At 34.1% G+C, this 19,397-nt stretch overlaps 1 protein-coding gene across 1 annotated transcript in view; it reads left to right on the forward strand.

Annotated features, from left to right (window-relative positions):
* The window catches only part of LOC113861208 (chloride channel protein CLC-b-like), a 29,533-nt gene extending 12,924 nt beyond the window's left edge, over nucleotides 1-16,609 (forward strand). The window contains exons 7-9 of the transcript XR_003504150.1: nucleotides 1,987-1,993; nucleotides 3,184-3,194; nucleotides 16,600-16,609. The gene's annotated coding sequence lies outside the window, so the exon portion shown is untranslated. The remainder of the gene's footprint in view (nucleotides 1-1,986; nucleotides 1,994-3,183; nucleotides 3,195-16,599) is intronic.
* Nucleotides 16,610-19,397: the final 2,788 nt, after the last annotated feature.

A 19,397-nucleotide genomic window follows, 5' to 3' on the forward strand; every position in this document is an offset into this window, starting at 1 on the left:
TTCTTTAGTTAAAAAGATTTAGATTTATTTCAAATTTGTTCTAAGTTAATCTCTTATTTATAAAATTTTTTGCTTTTTTGGCGTGGTTACTTTTATAAAATAAAGTAACCATGCAGAAGCCTTTCTAGTAACCTTCATGACTGGAACAATCACTTTTATTTATAATAATAGCAACGCAGAGATGAGGTACCTCAGATAACATGTACGTGTTCACTTTTATTCACAATAAGAGCCACACGCAACTTGTTTTGCTTAGATACTCTCTAGAACAGTCACTTTTATTAATAAAAGTAACAACGTGCAGCTTATTTTGCTTCTTACTTATACGCGTGATCACGTTACTAAAAAATAGTGATCACGTGCAACTTATTTCTTCTACCAGACTTGCGCGTGTTCACTTTATTAAAAAATAGTGATGACATGGAACTTATTCCTTCCATTCAGACTTGCACGTGTTGAATTTACTAAAAAAACAGTGATCACGTGCAATTGATTCTTCTTACCCCAGTTCTGGAACAATCACTATTGTTTGTAATAGTGATAACACAGAGCCTTTCTTCATGGGCATGGTTATTATTGTTGAAAAAAGTGTTAACGCACAAGTTAACTTCTAAACTTAACCTCTAGAATGATCACTTTCCTCAGAAAGAGTGATAACGCCTAGCACTTAACTTCATTATTCTTTGCTCTGTCTACAAAATTTCTACTTTCTTCTAGTTTTTCTTTTGATCCTTCAATCTTATGATCTCAGCTCAAAGTTTCCTACAAAACTAACAAAATTACATCAAAATTCTATTAAATTCACATAATTTGAATTATTAAAGACAACAATTTACTTTATTGAACATTTATATATTTTTGTACAGTTTTCACTTTTCAAATTACATTCTTTTTTATCAAAAGCAACCTAGAAAACTACATAAAAACTTGGTAAAATCTGCATTTATCAGGAAACAACTACAGAATCCCAAATGTAGTATGACAGACCACCATGTATGCAATTGCAAATTTAATAAAGATCATTCAAGCTATATGCGATGCAATTCCAAAATTATCATTACTAGCAGCAAAGGTGATTACTTCCAATTTGCAAAATTTTAACAGAGATGTGTATGTGCAGTGGGAAATAGGAGTTGTGCAGCCAACATGAACACTATAATAAAGAATGTCCAGGCAGAATGCATGCAGTGGATTCATTACAGATTATGCATATCAAAATGCAAAAGCACAATAGCACAACAATTTTGAGAGACACTATAGTCCAAAAGTGAACACTTGCATCAGAGTTCATAATGACAACGACTACTATGAAAATGCAGGTCTAAGGTAAAATGTATAAGGCAGAATGATGTAATTGGTGTGTGTACATGGTCAAAGAGGCAGTGCAACATGGTGTTATTGATATTGCAGTCCAGTACTCACAACACATGTAGCTGGCTCAGAGCAATTACTGGTGCTCAAGATATCTCAGCACATAGTGGTCATAATGAGATACGACAATGACTACCCTAGGATGCAAGTTATGCAGAATTCAGGCTAGGCAAGCACCATATAATTCAATCAAGATAGGTGAAATTGCAGTGAAGGAAGTGACTATCCCATAGAGAGGAAGCTTTAGCAGTCACTATTGTATTAAAACATACAAAATACTCACCATCAAAAATGGAAGTGGCTACCCTAGGATACGACAATGGCAAAATATAGCAAAGTAACTAAATTAAACTCCCCCAATCCCTTTCAATCATACAATCATACTTCAAATAACCGAATTTACACAATTTCAATGCAGGAAGCTCTAGATCAAAATCCCCAATTTGTGAAATGATAAACCCTAACGTAGAAAGAGGGAAATTGAAAAATTACCTAGATTGGAGTTCAAAATTGGTGCAGAAATTGATGGATCTTAGCACAGAATAGTGAAGACGAGGGGGAAAGATGTAAGGAGATTGGAGACGAGAGTGAGAGTGCTCAGAGGATGAGAGTAAGAGTGAGGGTGAAAGCAAGTACTGCGAGTTTGTTCTCTTATCTCTCTAATCTTAGAATTATGTATTGCGATCATAATCGACTTTTCTGTTTTTAGAATTCAAATTAGGACTCGATTGATGCTCTGATTTGATAATTAATGTGGATTAGATTAAATGATTATTTGATTTAATTCGTAACCCTATTCAATTAGGATATTCGATTGAATTAATAATTGAATTGGGTAGTTGTTTAAACACGGATTTAAATCTTTAGATACTATGATAGTCGGAGTTACACGCAATTGGTATTTTGTGGATTGATGATTCTTAATTCATTTTTACTCACTTTAATTCTGTCTGTAATTTAATTTAATTAATTTACAATTTTCAAAACCCTAAAAAAACTTATTTGCATTCCTTTAAACAAAACTTGAAATTGAATTTAACTGAAAATGTGTCTCCGTGAATCGACCTAGGTTTGCCTCTATACTACAAAACCTTTAAAAAACTCAGTTGTTTTGATAGCGACTCGGCATCGTCTATCACACGCGCACTGTGTTTTTACAAAATGGTTCTGCACGTGGTTACTATTGCAAGTGATAGTAATCACTACAGAAATGCTTAAATTCAAAAATATCTAAAAGGCTTGTGCGTGGCTACTATTGTACATGATAGTAGACATGCGCACAGCATGTGCTCAAAAATTGCTCTGCATAGTCACTATTGTTTATAATAGTAGCTACTACAAAGAGCTTCCTGTCTAACACCCAGAGTGCTTGCGCATAACTACTATCGCAAGGGATAGTAGACACACGCATCCCAATTAGCTCAAAAGCCTTTAAAGTAGTTACTATCAATTACAAAAGTGCTAACTACAGAGAGCAAGGTTACATACCTAGGTTGAAAGTAGCTACTATTGCTTGGAAAAGTGATTACATTAACGATAAGCTCTCATTTTTCTCCCTAAAGTGACTACCTTAAATTATGAAAGTGATCACTTTCCTGCTGCACTTGATTTTTTCTTAAATATAAGCAAACTTTGGGTCCAAGAATTTCAATCTCCTTCTACAAAATTGAATTTATGTAGAAACAAATGTCATTAACAAGTTTAATATAGAGTGAGCTGCTTGTGCAACAAAATTATGTAGTAAACTTATCAATCATCACAACTCAAATGCAAGACCATTATTGAATGCAGAAAAATAATTAAAAACCCTAGAAAATCTGTGAGTTGCCTTTCACACACTGCTTCTTTAACATCACTAGCTTGACATAAAGAGTGGATTACTTATAACAATGTTGGTTAAGGTCTGTGACAAGGGTGTGCAAGTTAATCTCCTCAACTTCCTCCAAAGAAACTGAATTTTGCAGGAAATGCTTTAAGTGGTGTCCATTTACTATGAAGCTCGTACAAATGGAGTCACTCGTGATTTCCACTACACCATGAGGGAGTACCTTTGTAACTGTGAAAGGGCCTATCGACCTTGATCTAAGCTTTTCAGGCATGAATTTGATATGAGAATTGAACAAGAGGACCTTTTGACCAATATAGAACTCTTTCCTAGATATCACCTTGTCATGGTACCTCTTGGTCTTTTCTTTATAGATGCTTGAGTTCTCATAAGCCTCTAAATGCAACTCCTCTAATTCTTGCAATTATAGTTTTCTTTGTTCTCTAACTGAGTCATAATGTAAATTACAAGTCTTCACTGCCTAATATGCTTTGTGTTCTATTTTAACCAGTAGATGGAAAGTTTTTCTATAGACAATCCTATATGGGGACTTGCCCAAAGGTGTCTTGAATACAGTCCTATGTGCCCATAATGTATCATCGAGCCTTCGGTTCCAATCTTTTCTGTGAGGTTGCACCACTCTCTCAAGTATCTTCTTTATTAGAGAGATCAATTTGTTCGTTCGTCTATGGATGGTTGATGAATGATTTTTCATTTCATTTGCAAAAAGATTTGTCGTCAACCTTCATCAAAATATGCAAAAAAATTTATGTAGTCTGTGATGCAAGCCTAGGTTGTCTCCAACGACTTTGGTTTGTAACATACATTTAACATGTTGTAAACATTTACTATAAAAGCAATTAAAACAAGGGGGTTTTGTGTAATTCCAATTTTAATGTAAAGGCAAGTGATGAAATTAATGAATCCAATCAATGAAATGAGCAATCCTTAGTTTGTTCATGTAATTTTATCCCTATCCCTGTCAAGATTCAATACTTTTCCTATTCCTTTGAATTAGGGTAACTCAAAAAGCAAGAATTAACCTTAACGTCCCATACAAATTAAGCAATCTTCATAGGCTCCAACTCTTTTTCCCAAGATTACGCTACCTTAGAAACTAACTTAGGATTAAGCAAACTAAGCTAAGAATTTCATTAAAATGAATTAGGGTTAATTAAGCAATGTCCCCCTCATTCAACCATTAATTCAATTCAAAGAGTTGGGAAATATAAATTCATGAAGAAAAAGGAATTATATTGACATTCATACCCAGGAATTCAAGAATCCATTAACTCACTAAGGATTACAAGAAAATTCAGCCCTCCATAAGGATGGGTCTTACAAATTCAAGATGAAAACAAGGAAAACTCAACATCATCAATGCAAGAATTAAAGGAAAATGAAGAGAAATTGTAAATCAAACCCTAAGATTGGCCTTAACTGTCACCCAAGGATCCTAAGCTCTGCAAAATGCTCTCAAAGTGGCAAAAGAATCTAAAGTTATGTAAAAAGCTCCGTATCCTAATTTCTTAAATCCTATTTATAGTGCAAAATTTTTGCCCAAAGTAACTACTATGGTTTCATAGTGATGACGCGCAACGCTCCATAGTGTTTACGCGCAAGACCAGTGATTTGGGTCTCTCTAGAGTTGTCACTTTGGCTTCATAGTGATAACGCGCAACGCTCTAGAGTGGTTACTCTTGCTCCATAATGTTTACGCACAGGTCCTGTGTTTTTAGCCTCTCTGGAGTTGTCACTTTGGCATCAGAGTGATAACTGTGGCTACTCCAGAGTTTCTACTATGGTTCCATAGTAGCTACGCGCAAGTCTTGTACTTTTTGGTCTCTCTGGAGTTGTCATTATGGGTTCATAGTGATTACTTTGGTCTGCCCTTCTGGATCTAGCTTGTTGTAGTGTTCACTATGGGCTCCAAAGTAATAATTTTCATCTCAAATTTTCTCAATTGCTAAAAATTCATGGAATAAGTCTAGAAACTCCTGCACAATTATTCAAATGATCAAAATTGCAAACTATATCTATGTAAATCAATGTAATTTAACCAAAACTTAAGAAACCTATGATAAATTGACCAAAATGATGTTTTTATGTTATTTACAATTTCTAAGTTTACTTTTTCTATTAAGAAACATTAAAATGACAAGTAAAAAACTAATAAAATGTGGATTCATCAATGGTAGGCAGTGGAAACCTTGTGCAGTACTCCAAATTTCCTCAACAAGACTTTCATTGTCTTGTCGCAAAAGTGACTTCCTTGGTCACTAATGATGGCACAAGGGATTCCAAACCTACAAAACAGGTTAGTGCGAACAAAGTCTACAACAACCTTGGCATCGTTAGTCTTAGTGGCCTTAGCTTCTACCCACTTTGAAACATAATCAACAACAAGCAATATGTACAAGAAACCAAAGGATGATGGTAAGGGTCCCATGAAGTTAATACCCCAAACATCAAAGATGTCACAATATAGTATGGTTGTTGGGGCATTTCTTGTCTCCAGGTGATCACTCTTCCTGACCTTTGGCATCTTTCACATGTGGAGTATGTTAGAAGTTTTTGAAAATAGAAGGCTAGTACAGTCCTGAATCCAATACCTTCATTGTTGTCCTTTGAGGTCTAAGGTGGCCTTCTACAGTTGAAGCATGACAGAATTGCAATATGGATGAAATTTCTTCATCGGGGATGCACCTTCTGATTACTTGGTCAATGCAAAATTTTCATAAATAGGGGTCATCCCACACATAGTGTTTGGCATCACTCTTAATCTTTTCCCTTTGAGTCTTTGGTGCATTTGCTGGAAAAGCTCCTGCAACTAAGAAATTAACAATGTCAGCATACTAAGGTATGTGTGAAGTGCATAACTCTAAGAATTATTCATCAAGGAAATCATCCTTGAGTGGCATGAGTTCAGGGACTCCCTCTATTCTGCTCAGATGGTCTGCGACCAAGTTCTATGTTCCACTTCTATCTTTGATGTCCAAGTTAAACTCTTGAAATAAGAGCATCCATCTTATGAGCCTAAGCTTGAAATCTATCTTTTTTAACAAAAACTTCAAAGCAGAATGATAGATAAATACCATAACTTTTAACCCTAAAAGATATGACCTGAATTTGTCTAGTGCAAAGACTATGGCCAACAATTTCTTCTCAATTGTGGTATAATTTGACTGTGTAGGATTCAGGATTCTAGAAGCATAATAAATAACTAGGGAAATCTTACCAACCCATTGTGTTAAGACAGCTCCCACTGCATAGTTTGATGCATCACACATCAACTCAAATGGCATTGTTTAATCTAGAGGCTGAATAATAGGTGTGGTGGTCAGGGTTCTCTTAAGAAAGTCAATTGCCTCCTTGTATTTCCCATCAAAGTTGAACTCAGTTTCTTTTTGTAGTAGCTTGGAAAAAGAAATTGCAATCTTTGAGAAGTCCTTGATGAACCTCTTGTAAAATCCTGCATGGCCTAGAAAAGAATGAACTTCTTGAATGCAAGAAGAGTAAGACAATTGTGAAAAACATTTAATTTTACAGGATCAACCTCAATGCCTTTTTCAAATATAATATGACCTAGAACTACACCTTGTTCTACCATGAAATAGCATTTCTCAAAATTCAAAATAAGGTTAGTTTCTATGCATCTTTTCAAAACTTTATCTAAATTAGTTAAACATACAGCAAAAGATGAACCATATACTATAAAGTCATCCATGAAAACCTCTATGCAATGCTCAACTAAATCAGAAAAAATGCTTAGCATGCATCTCTGGAATGTGCCAGGAGCATTACATTAGGCCAAAAGGCATCCTTCGATAGGTGAAGGTGCTAAAAAGACATTAAAATGTGGTTTTCTCCTTGTCTTCAAGTGCAATGCATATTTAGAAATAATCAAAAAAACATCAAAAAAGTAGTAATGAGACTTACCAACTAACCTTTTCAGCATCTGATCAATGAAAGATAGTGGAAAATGGTCATTTATGGTTACTTGGTTTAGTCTTCAGTAGTCTATACAAACTCTCCAGCTGATTTGGACTCTGATGGGTATTAACTCGTCCTTCTCGTTCTTCACCACAGTGAGTCTAGATTTCTTTGAAACCACTTAGACTAGGCTAACCTAAGTGCTATTTGAGATTGGATAGATGATCCCAACTTGAAGTAGTTTGGTGACTTCATTCTTCACCATATTTAATATGATGGGATTAACCCTCCTTGAGGTTTCCTTACTAGTTTAGCTTCCTCTTCTAATGAGATTCTGTGCATACACAAGGAGAGGTTGGTTCCATGAATGTCAGCTAGTATCCATCCTATGGCTCTCTTGTGCTTTTTGATCACTTCAAGCAATTTCTCCTCTTGATCACCATCAAGCTTGGTGGAAACTATTACTGAGAGCCTTTCATTTGCTTCTAAGTAAGCATATTTCAGTGTAGAAGTTGCTCCACAGATGGAAATGATTTGACACTAGACAAAACTTCTGCAACATTCAAATCATGGGGGTTAGATTTAGCTGTACTTGCTATACTCAATACATCACAGTTTATCCCTATGGATTTTTCAGTTTTATCAACATCAAAAGTTGTAGAGTTTGTATTCAAAAAATCAGAGATACAAGTGTCACATAAGGAAGAATTATTACAAGTTTCACAAATAGAATTATCTACATAATCAAAAAAATTAAGAATAGAGTCTCTTTCTAACAGTTTAGACATTTTATCATCTATCAATGCATAAAAAAAAAATCAATATGAAAGACAAAGTGTTCTTCAGGTGGGTGCTTCATAGCATCCAATATATTAAAGCACATAATGCTATCTCTAAACTCCATGGTAAGTGATCTGACATGCATATTAATCTTTGTTTTTGCAGTCTTCAAGAACAGTCTCCCCAAAATTATTGATGTAGCACTCCTTGTAGATTCTCTCTCTTGCATGTTTAGGATATAGAAGTCAACTGAGAAAATGAGGTCATTTACTCTTACTAACACATCTTTAACAAGTCCAGCTAGATGTGTTGTGCTCCTGTTGGCCAACTGAATAACCACACCTGTGGGTTGCAAGGGGTCAAGAGACAATAAAGTAAAAATAGATAATGGCATAACATTAATTAATGCTCATAGATCTAGCCTGGCATTATTAATCCTGTTACGACCAATAATGCATGGAATGGTAAATGTCCCTGGGTCTTTACATTTTTCAAGAATTGTGGACCTTTGTTCCTCAAAAAGTGCAAAAACATCCCTACCCATATTTACCCTTTCATTAGACACTTTCTGTAGGTACACAAGTCTTTCAGGAATTTGGCATATCTGGGTATTTATTTGATTGCATTTAGTAGAGGTATATTCACCTCTACCTTTCTGAAGGTCTCTAAGATCTCTTTGTTGGTTTCTTCAGACTTCTTACTGGGCTGAATGGCTCTTTGAGGAAATGGGAGAGGAATTGCTCTTTTAACATTCTCTACTGCCTTTGGTTGGGTAGGTGCAGGTCCTGGTTGTTCTTGACTATTTTCCCCTCCATTATCATCAATTGTAGTTGGAGTACAACTTGTATCTTCCTTCTTCTTGGGCAGTTCAGGCTCTTGCATCACTTTTCCAGACCTCAAGTTAATTGCACTCATATTTTTTAGATTTACTACTGTTTATGCAGGGAGATTACCTAAACCTTAAGATTGAATTTGGTTCAGAGAAGAAGCTAACTGTCCCATTTGGTTCTCAGGAGTCTTGCTACTAGCTTTAGTCCTTTGTTGGAAGGTGATGTTGTTCATTGCCATTTGCTTCATCAGCTCTTCTAGTGATGGCTTATTCTTTTGGGCTGCAATGGTTGTGAGGTAGATGGTTAGTGATGTTGAGCTTGTTGTGGTTAGTGGAATTTGCTTAGACCAGCATGATGTGCTTAACAATGGTTGCTTTGTTGTTGATTATGCTGCTGTGAAGAATTTCTCCATCTCAAGTTTGGATGGTTTCTCTAGCCAGGATTGTATATGTTTAAAGAGAAGTCCCAATTGGGCTGTTGAAAAGGTTCTTGTTAGTGTAAATATTTGCAGCATAGGCTTAGGGATTACCTTCCAGAGTATTAGTTTCTTGCAATGTTAGGTAGCTATCAGTATAATGATTTGTGGCTGAGCATATCCCACATAGCATGGCTAGAATATGTGATGATAGAGGTAAAGGTACAATAGCATTCTTTTGCATTGAAGCTAATTGCTTCACTATGGAGGCTAACTCATCAATCTTGTGATCTAATTTGTTTGGGTCTACAGCTTGAATCTCATGCACACCTCTAGTTACATAAGAATTTTATTTGGTAGCAAATTACTAGGACTTGACAGCCATATTTTCAATCAAGTTCCTAGTTGCTACAGGTGTCTTGTCTGCCAATGCTTCTCCACTTGCTGCATCTATCATACTCTTATCCATGGCATGTAATCCTTCATAGAAGTGTTGGATAAGGAGTTGATCACTAATTTGGTGGTGGGTGTAGCTAGCACACAACCTCTTAAATCTTTCCTAGTACTCAAAGTGTTTCTCTCTCTCTAACTGTCTGATTCCATAAATTTATTTCCTAATAGATGCAGCTCTTGATCTAGAAAGAACTTCTCTAGAAAGAATATTTTCAAATTGTCCTAGCTGGTGATGGATCCTAGTGGATGATAAGACAATCAATCTTTGGCTGTGTCTATTAGAGAGAATGGAAAGGCTTTTCACTTCACATGTTCCTCTGGTACACTTTGTGGCCTCATAGTTGAGCAGACTATATGAAATTCCTTAAGGTGCTTGTGTGGATCTTCACCTGCAAGGCCATAAAATTTAGGCAACAAGTGTATTAGTCCAATTTTAAGAACAAAATGAGCATCAATATCAGGATACTGTATACAAAATGTTTGGTAAGTTACATCAAGTGCAGCTAGTTCCTTTAATGTCCTTTCATTATTTGTCATTTTTTCAAGGTCAAAATCAAGTGAATGTGGAGAAGAATAACTAGATGAAGAAGAAGAAGTGTCAGGCTGATGAACGAGAGATTTGTCATGAATCCTCATTAAAATATAAACATAAATTAATGTAATACTAGAGTGCTAACCTAGGTCATTTCCTATGAATCATTGGACGAGTAATCAAACATCAAACATATGGTGTGTAGTGTATTCAGAAAGCAAGTAAATAAGGGGGATTTTGTGATTTCAAGATCAATGTAAAAAGCAAGAAACAAAATTATAAAGTTCAATTAATAGAAAGTGGTAACCCCTAGTTCATTCATGTAGACTCTATCCCTATTCCTCTCAAGATTTAATACTCTTCCTCTCTTCTCAGAATTAGGTTAATTTAACAAGCAAAAATCAACCTTAAAGTCCCATACAAATTAAGCAATTTACATGGGCTCTAACTCTTTTTCCTAAGATTACGCAATCTTAGAAATTAACTTAGGATTAAGCAAACCAAGTTAAGAATTTCATTAAAATGAATTAGGGTTAATTAAGCAATGTCCCCTTCATTCAAACATTAATTCAATTCAAGAGTTGGGAAATATAAATTCATAAAGGAAAGGGAATTATATTGACATTCGTACCCAGGAATTCAATGATCCATGAACTCACTAAAGATTACAAGAAAGTTTAGCCCTTCAAAAGGATAAGTCTTACAAATTTAAGATGAAAGCAAAAGGAATTCAATGACATCAATGCAAGAATTAAATAAAAGTGAAGAGAAATTATAAATCAAACCCTAAGATTGGCCTTGGCTGTCACCCAAGGATCCTAAGCTCTGCAAAATGCTCCCAAAGTGGCAAAAGAATCTAAAATTATGAAAAATATTCATACCCTAATTTCTAAAAAACTATATATACTAAGTCTGACATAGCCTCATAGTGATCACTCTGTAAACAAAAGTAATTACGCGCAACAACTTCAGATTTTTCCCTTTCTGGAGTGATCACTCTCACTTCTGAGAGTGATTACATGCAAGGCTCTGTGATTCTGGAGCTTTCTGGAGTGATCACTCTCACTTCTGAGAGTGTTTACGCGAAGGCAGTGCTGGTTTTCTTAGCTCTGGAGTGATCACTACTGCTTCTACAAGTGGTTACTCTAGCCTATCCCTTGGAATCAGCTCCCTGGAGTGATCACTATGGTACCTGAGAGTGATTACTCTGAGTTCATATTTTTCCCAAGAGCCAAAAATTCATGAAATTTGTCTAGAATTTCCTGCACAATTATTCAAATGATCAAAATTGCAAAATATATTCACAAAAATTAGCGAATATAAGACAAAAATTAGGAAAACATTTGACCTAAATGAGGTTTTTATGTTATTTACAATCTCTAAGTCTGTTTTTCCTATTAAAACTATAAAAAACAAGACAAAATATCTATAAAGTATGGATTTATCACAGGCATGTAATATATTATTAAGAAAATCTGTAATATTTTATACTCACTAAATGTTAATTGAATGATTATTTGGTATTGAAATAGATTTAGATAGAGTTTTAAAATTTTTTAAAAAAAAGTGAATAATAATTCTGGCATAAACAGTAAGGTAGTGTGAACAGCAACTCTGGCATGAACAGTGCCCAAAATTTTTTTCTATAAATAGGGGTCCTTGCATGAGATTTTCACTTTTTGAAATTTCTCAAAGGTTCCAAGGCCATATACCACTATTTTCTCTCATACTAAACCCTCCTAAACTTAGATTTCTCTCTAGATCTGTGATTAGTCATCCGTTCTAAGGGATTTGAAGTAAGTTTCTCTAAGTTTGAAGTTAGATTCATCATTCGTTTCTCTTCTCCTTCTCTTTCTCATAGAAGTTCATGGTGTTCTTAGGAGAGACTCCGTTCTAAAGCCAAATCTTCGGTGAATCTTGCGTTAAAACAAGTAATATTCAGTAGATCTGATGTGAATCACCGTTTTAAGGTAAAGGGAGCTTCAATTAGCCTATGAATTATGTTTTGAACAGTTTGATATGCTATTAAAGAAAGGTTTGAGTTGGTTTTGTTAGATCTTTTTGATAAAAGCTAAGATATAAATGATTTAATACTTGAAAGTTGTTTTTCTATGCTTTAACTGCTGATAACTAATTTAATAACACATAGATTTGGCTAATTTGTTATAAACTTGTCTTAGCTGAGCTGTTGAAATAATTTTAGTTGTGCTGCATCATGCTGAAATATATGTATTGCATCATTATAGAACTGAGTTTCACGTTTAGGTGGATAGACGTGTAACGATGGAGCATATTGAGTTGTGTTATGCTGTCTCAATCTAGATACCAAAATGAGTCGCTACCGGACCGGCTCGGTTCCTTCTGGTTTACTTAGGCTTTGAAACTAGTTGGAAACCGTTTTCATGTTGTGCATTAGGTGGACTGAGAATGCATGGGGCTGTTGCTGTGAGTAATATTTTGCTCTATATATATATATGATTTTATTTTATTTTTTTATAAGCTCACCCTTGGATTTCTATCTATGTTGTTGTGTGCATGTGTACTGCGATAATAATACTGTGGTACGTGAGTAGATGTAGTAGGTGTTGCATTTACTTTACAGACTGAGGGGCTAGTGGAGAAATGTTAGAAGCTGGAGTACAGTAATTTTGTATTAAAGTCCTTTTTTCTGATATTTTGAGACCTCATATAGAGGGAGTGTTGTAGTAAAAACTGTGTATTTTGAGTATTATGAACTAAATGTAATATTATGTTATTCTGTTGGATATTTGTCATAAGGAATTCTATTTATTTTGAATGAAAAGTGAATTTTATACTTATATTCTTCGTTATTTATTTATCTCAAATAAGTAAGTGGTGTAAAAATAATGTTCTTGGTTCCTTATAAAAAAAGGTCGTGACAAGAAGGTTCCTCTAAATTTTCAGAATGATTTCTATATGTCTTAATATTACTATAGAAAGTCTTATCAATTTCTATATCAAGTAGATATAGATCTCTAGGTCTTGATCTGGTCATGTACTATGAATTTAACTATGTGAATGCAGAATAGATATGCTAAATAAAGTGGCTAAAAATGCAGAATGTGCAAATGACAATTATGCAGAAAAATCAATAGATACGTGCAAAAAATAGGAAAGATATGTATCAAAATGTAGGATTACCCTATCTTTTATGAAGCTATATCAATACTAATGTATTCACAATGCAGAGAATTCAAAATAATTAACATCAAACATGCAAGAAAACAATAAAAACATAACACTAAAACAGAGTACTTAACATGTTCAACGCAAAAATTAACACCAATTTCCCTGGCACGAGTGCTAATTTGATGATACGCACAAAGTTCGCTAACTCTCATCAAAATATGCAAAAAATAAATGTAGTCTAGGATGCAAGCCTCGGTTGTCTCCAGTAACATTGGTTGAAAATATTCATCAAACATGTTGTGAATAATAACTGAGAAAGCAAGTAACAAAAGAGGGGGTTTATGATTCCAAGTTCATTATAATTAAGCAGAAAATTAAATTGCAAAGTTCGGTTAATAAAATATAGTAACCCCTAGTTTGTTCACATAGATTCTATCCTCATTCCTCTTCAGATTTAATACTTTTTCTCCTTCTCTGAATTAGGTTACTTTAAAAGGCAAAAATCAACCTTAAATTCCCATACAAAATTAAGCAAATCAATGGACTCCCATCTCTCATCCCCAAGATTAAGCAACTTAAGGATTAAACTCAGAATTAAGCAAACTAAGTTTAGAACCTCATTAAAAGGAATTAGGGTTAATTAAGCAATACGCCCTCATTCAACCACTAATTTAGTTCAAGAGATTGGGAGAAAAGAAATTCATGAAAAAGGGATTCGTATTAACATTGAAAACTCAGGAATTCAATGATCCATATGAACTCATTAGGGATTACAAGAAGTTTAGTCCTCCATTAGGATGGGTCCCACTATTACAAAATGAAAGTAAAAAGAAATCAATAACATCAAGATGAAGAATCAAAGAAAAGTGAAGAAGAAATGGAATTCAAACCATAGGTTAGACACTTGGCTTTCACCTAAGATTGACCTAGCTCTGCAAAAGTGTTCCCAAAATGACAAAAATCTAATGTGGCAAAAAGCTCCTAACCCTAAATGGTAAAAATATATTTATAACGAAGTCGACGTTCTTCATAGTAACTACTATCGTCCATGATAGTAGCCACACGCAACTCCCAGGGTTTTCCTTTCTCTCTGTAGTAACTACTATTGTGCATGAAAATGGCTACGCGTACTGCACATAGCTACTATGGTAAATAAAAGTAGCCACGCGTAACTCTGCGTCATCTGGAAGTCTCTATAGTGTCTACTATCATTTACATTGTAGACACGTGCAGGTCTGAAGCATTTTGCGCTCTCTATAAAGTCTATTATTGCATACGATAGTAGTTGCTTTGGCATGCCCTTTGAATTTGGCTTGCTGTAGTGATTACTATGGTATCTGAAAGCAGTTACTTTCACCTCAAATTTTCTCAAAAGCCAAAATCCGTAGAATGAATCTGGAAATTCCTATACAATTATTCAAATGAGCAAAATTGCAAAATATATCTATATAAATCAGTGTAAATTAATCATAAATTAAAAAAAAAACCTATTGTATTTGACCTAAATGAGATTTTCATGGTATTTACACTTTTTAAGTCTATTTTTTCTATTAAAGAACAATAAAAAAGTAAGCAAAATTTAATAAAATATAGATTCATCAATTTTCAACCTAGAAAACTTGGATTACAATCTAAGTTTCAACATTCCCTCCATTCTCTTTGATCTCTCACTCTTTTTTCTCATAAAAACTCTCATAAACTTCAATCTTCCTTCAAATTCAGACTTGGAAGTTCAACCGATCGACTCTTAATAAGTTCTTGGAGCTTAGTTCTCTCATTTTTTATTTTTTTTTCTCTTTTTCTTACTTCTCAAAATGATTTCTTTTGTGATACTTAGGAAAATATTAGTTCTTTCACCAAAATCTTTCGCAAAACTCCTCTCACAACTTCATTTCGATGTAAGGAGAGCTATATTTTGTCATTTTAAGCATAATGATTATTGTGTACTCATGAGAGTACTTTTGTATATTTTCTTGTATGTAAATATATGATTGAATGATATGTTGGTATTGTCAAAAGTTACAATAATGTATATTTGGTTGATTTAGGATGATTGTACTATGTATCTGTTGTATATGATAAGGACTTAGTCCAAAAATGTCTGGGGCACGTATGATTCTTTAGTTGAATGATATTGGTTTGTGGTGAAACGTTAATGAAGCATGTTTGGCTAATCTTGGGTGTTAATACTACATTCTTCTTGTATATGTGTTTTGAACTTAGTCTAAAAGTGCTTTACTAAGCATAATCTTTAACCTGAGTAATGAGTTTGACACAAAAAAGAGTATGGCATGAGTTCAAAGTGATGAAAGGAACTAGTGTGAATAGTTACAGAGATACACTTGGAGAATAAAGTCTAGAGACGATGACAAAACCACAAAGATAAATTAGATTAGTAGATTATCTTGTTAGTTGTAGAATGAACTATGAATTTAGGGAATATCAACATTTTGTATACTTTAATTTTAATATGAATTGTGATGATGGACCTAGTAACGTATGGACTATAGAGATAAATTTAAGTTATAATGTTCCTTTTGATTTCCTTGTAAATAGGCGTATTCACCACATCCTTAGTCTTTATATCTATTGAGGAACAGTTAGGCCCTTAAGGGTTGTAAATAATGTCTTTACTTTCCACAATCATGACCTTTTTGGGAGATCCACCTAGTATATATTTGAGAGATTTTCAAGTATAAAGGTTGTGGCAGATTTTGGTGATGCATACCTCGAAGAGGATGAAGAATTGACTACTGAGAATCTAACTGAGATAGAGGGCTGGCATGATATTGATGATTAGGACCAGGTTTTCAGTGTATGGGTATGGATAAGGACTGCTCTCAGGACTTAGTTTATTTTGGTTATGTAGCTATTTATTCTAAGTCCTACAACTTTTTTATTAACAATTTGTAAATTATTACAATGTTAATATGTAAATAGAATTTAGTATCTATATATTCCTTAACTGTTTCAGCATAATGTAATTATTAAATCATAGTTTTTACTTTTTACATTTCGCTCCCTTGGTTAATTTTGTGAATGGATTCATCCACAAGAAAGTTTTAATTCTTTTCTATTTATATTATCTATTTTAATTGAAATTTATTTTATGTCCTCTGAAAATACATAAATTATAAGGTATTTGAGAAATTAAAATTAAATGTGTTACAATTTGGTATCAGAGTAGTTCATCCTAACAAAATTGGAGTATAGGACAAGTTCACTTGTGTTGTGTGCTCGTATATTCTTATTTTACAAGAATATGATGTGATTGTTTGCTAGTATAACTTATTTGGGTTTTCCAAATGAGGAATGATGTGAAATTGTTTGAATTGAGTGTATACGTGTATCTATGTAAATGTGAATAATAGTTGCTAATATGCTTAATTGATTTCTTTTAAATTAAAACTATGGTTGGTAAAGGTAGACCTGGGGCTATGACTGAAATCTTGACATGTATGGCACAAGTCGTGAAGACTTCGGTGCATAACCAAGATGCTGAGCCAACTGAGTACCATCAGTTGTCGTCGTTCACTAAGTACAACCCTCCTAGTTTGAAGAGAAATCTGACCCTGAGAGAGCCCAAATATGAATAACTAACATTGAGAAGTCTTCAATATGATAGGCTATTGCGAGGAGCACAAGATGATTTTGCACTAAATTTTATATTAATTGTGCATTTTAGCATGAGAATGTCATAATTGGGTCTTGGGTGTATGTTGGGCCTAAATTGGATGGAAAACGGGACCACATTGTAACAAGCATTTCCATACCTCAATAGTCAGCACACTCATGCTTCGAAACTTATGCACAATCATGCTTATTGGTGTGCATAGTTGTGCTCCTTATTAGAAGACACAACTTTAAAGAACTTTTAGGGCTTTGAAATCCTATTTATAGAGGGCTAAGGGCTTCAACTTGGGCATCTTGGTTTTGGTCAATCATTGACAACTTGCAGAGTTGTGGAAGCATGTCTTGGGATCAAGAATTCTCTTCATCTCTTATCATTGGGGACTCTGAAACATACCATAGCTATACATAGTATAGCTATGGTTTGTTTAATTTGCATTTATTCTTTGAACGATTATAGATTGATTTATTATTGTTTTGGTTTCTTATTACATTATGTCTAGCTAAATCTATGACTAAGGCTATGGTGAATCTTTTGCATACTTTGTATTCTTTGTGATTAATAATAATTTTAATTTCTTTTCTTAATTGGTGTTTATCCTATTATGTCATAATCATATGTTTATAATTGACAACTTTGAAACATACCATAATTAATCATATTCTAGGCGACTATACTACGTATAATTAATAAACCTATAGGACAAAATGAGACAGAGGATTAGGTGGACAAAGCTTAGTTTTTCTCTTTCAATCATTATTAAATTAACAGCTTGTATGTTTTTTATGTTTTCTCTTCTTTTTGCCTTGCATGACCATTATGGATAATAGTTAATGAAAAAGATTATTAACATTGTCTTACCATTGGATGTCAATAGATTTAGCACGAGTGGTTGGCAATCATAATAAAACTGAAATTAATCTAAAAGTGAACATAGAAAAGTGTAAAGAAAATATTATATGGCCTATGATTCATTTCAAATAATTTATTCCCATAAGTTGTGCTACTTTCTTTATTCTCTATTTTCTCTTAGATTTAAATCCTTATTTTATTTAATTTTGCTTCTCTTAAGTTCAACCAATTGAATTAAGATATTATTAGTACTTAGAAACAATCCGTGTGGGATGATATTTTGGTAACTTATTTTAGAACCCTTAATTACTTTTTGAAAGGGATACTTGCCCACGAATAAGTATCAACATGGTTACTTATAGTAAGTTGTGTCATATTAGCACATACCATGCCACCTCTTCCTTAGCTTCCACCTACCTTCGACTGATTCCTCTCAACCTTTCCTTCTTCATTTCGTGGTCATTCACCCCACCAGTCAGAGTATCCTATAATTTGAAAAACTCTTTTCCATTATGTCCTAGTTTGCCACAACAAGAGCATACCACCAACACATTATTTGTGTCATCTCGTCCTCTTGACTTGTATCCTGTCTAGATAGTGAGCCTTACAACCACCCATCTCTCTTTCTTTGACTTGGTAATTGATTTCATTCTCTTCTCTGGTACTATGATTGCATGGACATGATTTAGAGAAGGTAACTGATTTGTTGCGAAGATATTGTAACACATTGTTTCGTAGGTCACATCCTCTAGACCCATCAAAAATTGATGGACCTTTTCTTCTTCTCTTCACTTCTCAAGTTGAGATCCAATGTTACACTTATATCCCTTACACATACACCTTGGAATCTATTCATAGTTCCCTAACTCATCCCAAAAAAAAATTTAGTTTTCCATAGTATGCCACCGTGGTCATTTCTTATTACTTACAGTCTGCCAATTCAGCCTTCAATTAGTGAATTCTTGGTTCATTTATCACTAGGAAGCATTTTTTAATTTCTTCCCACATGTCTTTTGCATTTTCTATATACACCATAGTGGAACGTAAACTACGCTCAATGGTGTTTAGAATCCAAAATACAATTATAAACTGAAGAGTCCACCATTCTTCTTCTTTTGGCACGTATTTTGGTGGCTCTTTGTGAGTTTCATCAATGAACTCCTAATTTCTTCGAGCTCTTACAGAGATCTTCACGGCACTAGCCCACTCTTCATAGTTTTACCTTGCAGTTTTACCTGCGTGATGATATTTCCAAGGCTGTCACTTGCACTTAAGGTGATGGAGTTTTCTTACTCTCATTCTCGACTTTTCCTGGCTCTTTTGTCGCACATCTTTTCTTTATTTCTTGCCATTTTTTGTAGCAAATTTCAGCCTTTGTGTATTTGAATATTAGAGTTTGGGCCACTCCGATATCATGCTCAAATATGATTACAAATATATATCAATAATTTGATCTATTTCCATTACAACACACACACATACACACACACACACACACACACACACACACACACACACACACACATATATATATATATATATATATATATATATATATACAAGTTCATTGCTAAAATGGTGCCAAATCAATGCACCAAATTATCTGAATATTGAGCTAATCTACT

This window comes from Abrus precatorius, unplaced genomic scaffold, assembly GCF_003935025.1.
Source record: "Abrus precatorius isolate BTA unplaced genomic scaffold, Abrus_2018 Scaffold3, whole genome shotgun sequence".
Taxonomy (NCBI): domain Eukaryota; kingdom Viridiplantae; phylum Streptophyta; class Magnoliopsida; order Fabales; family Fabaceae; genus Abrus; species Abrus precatorius.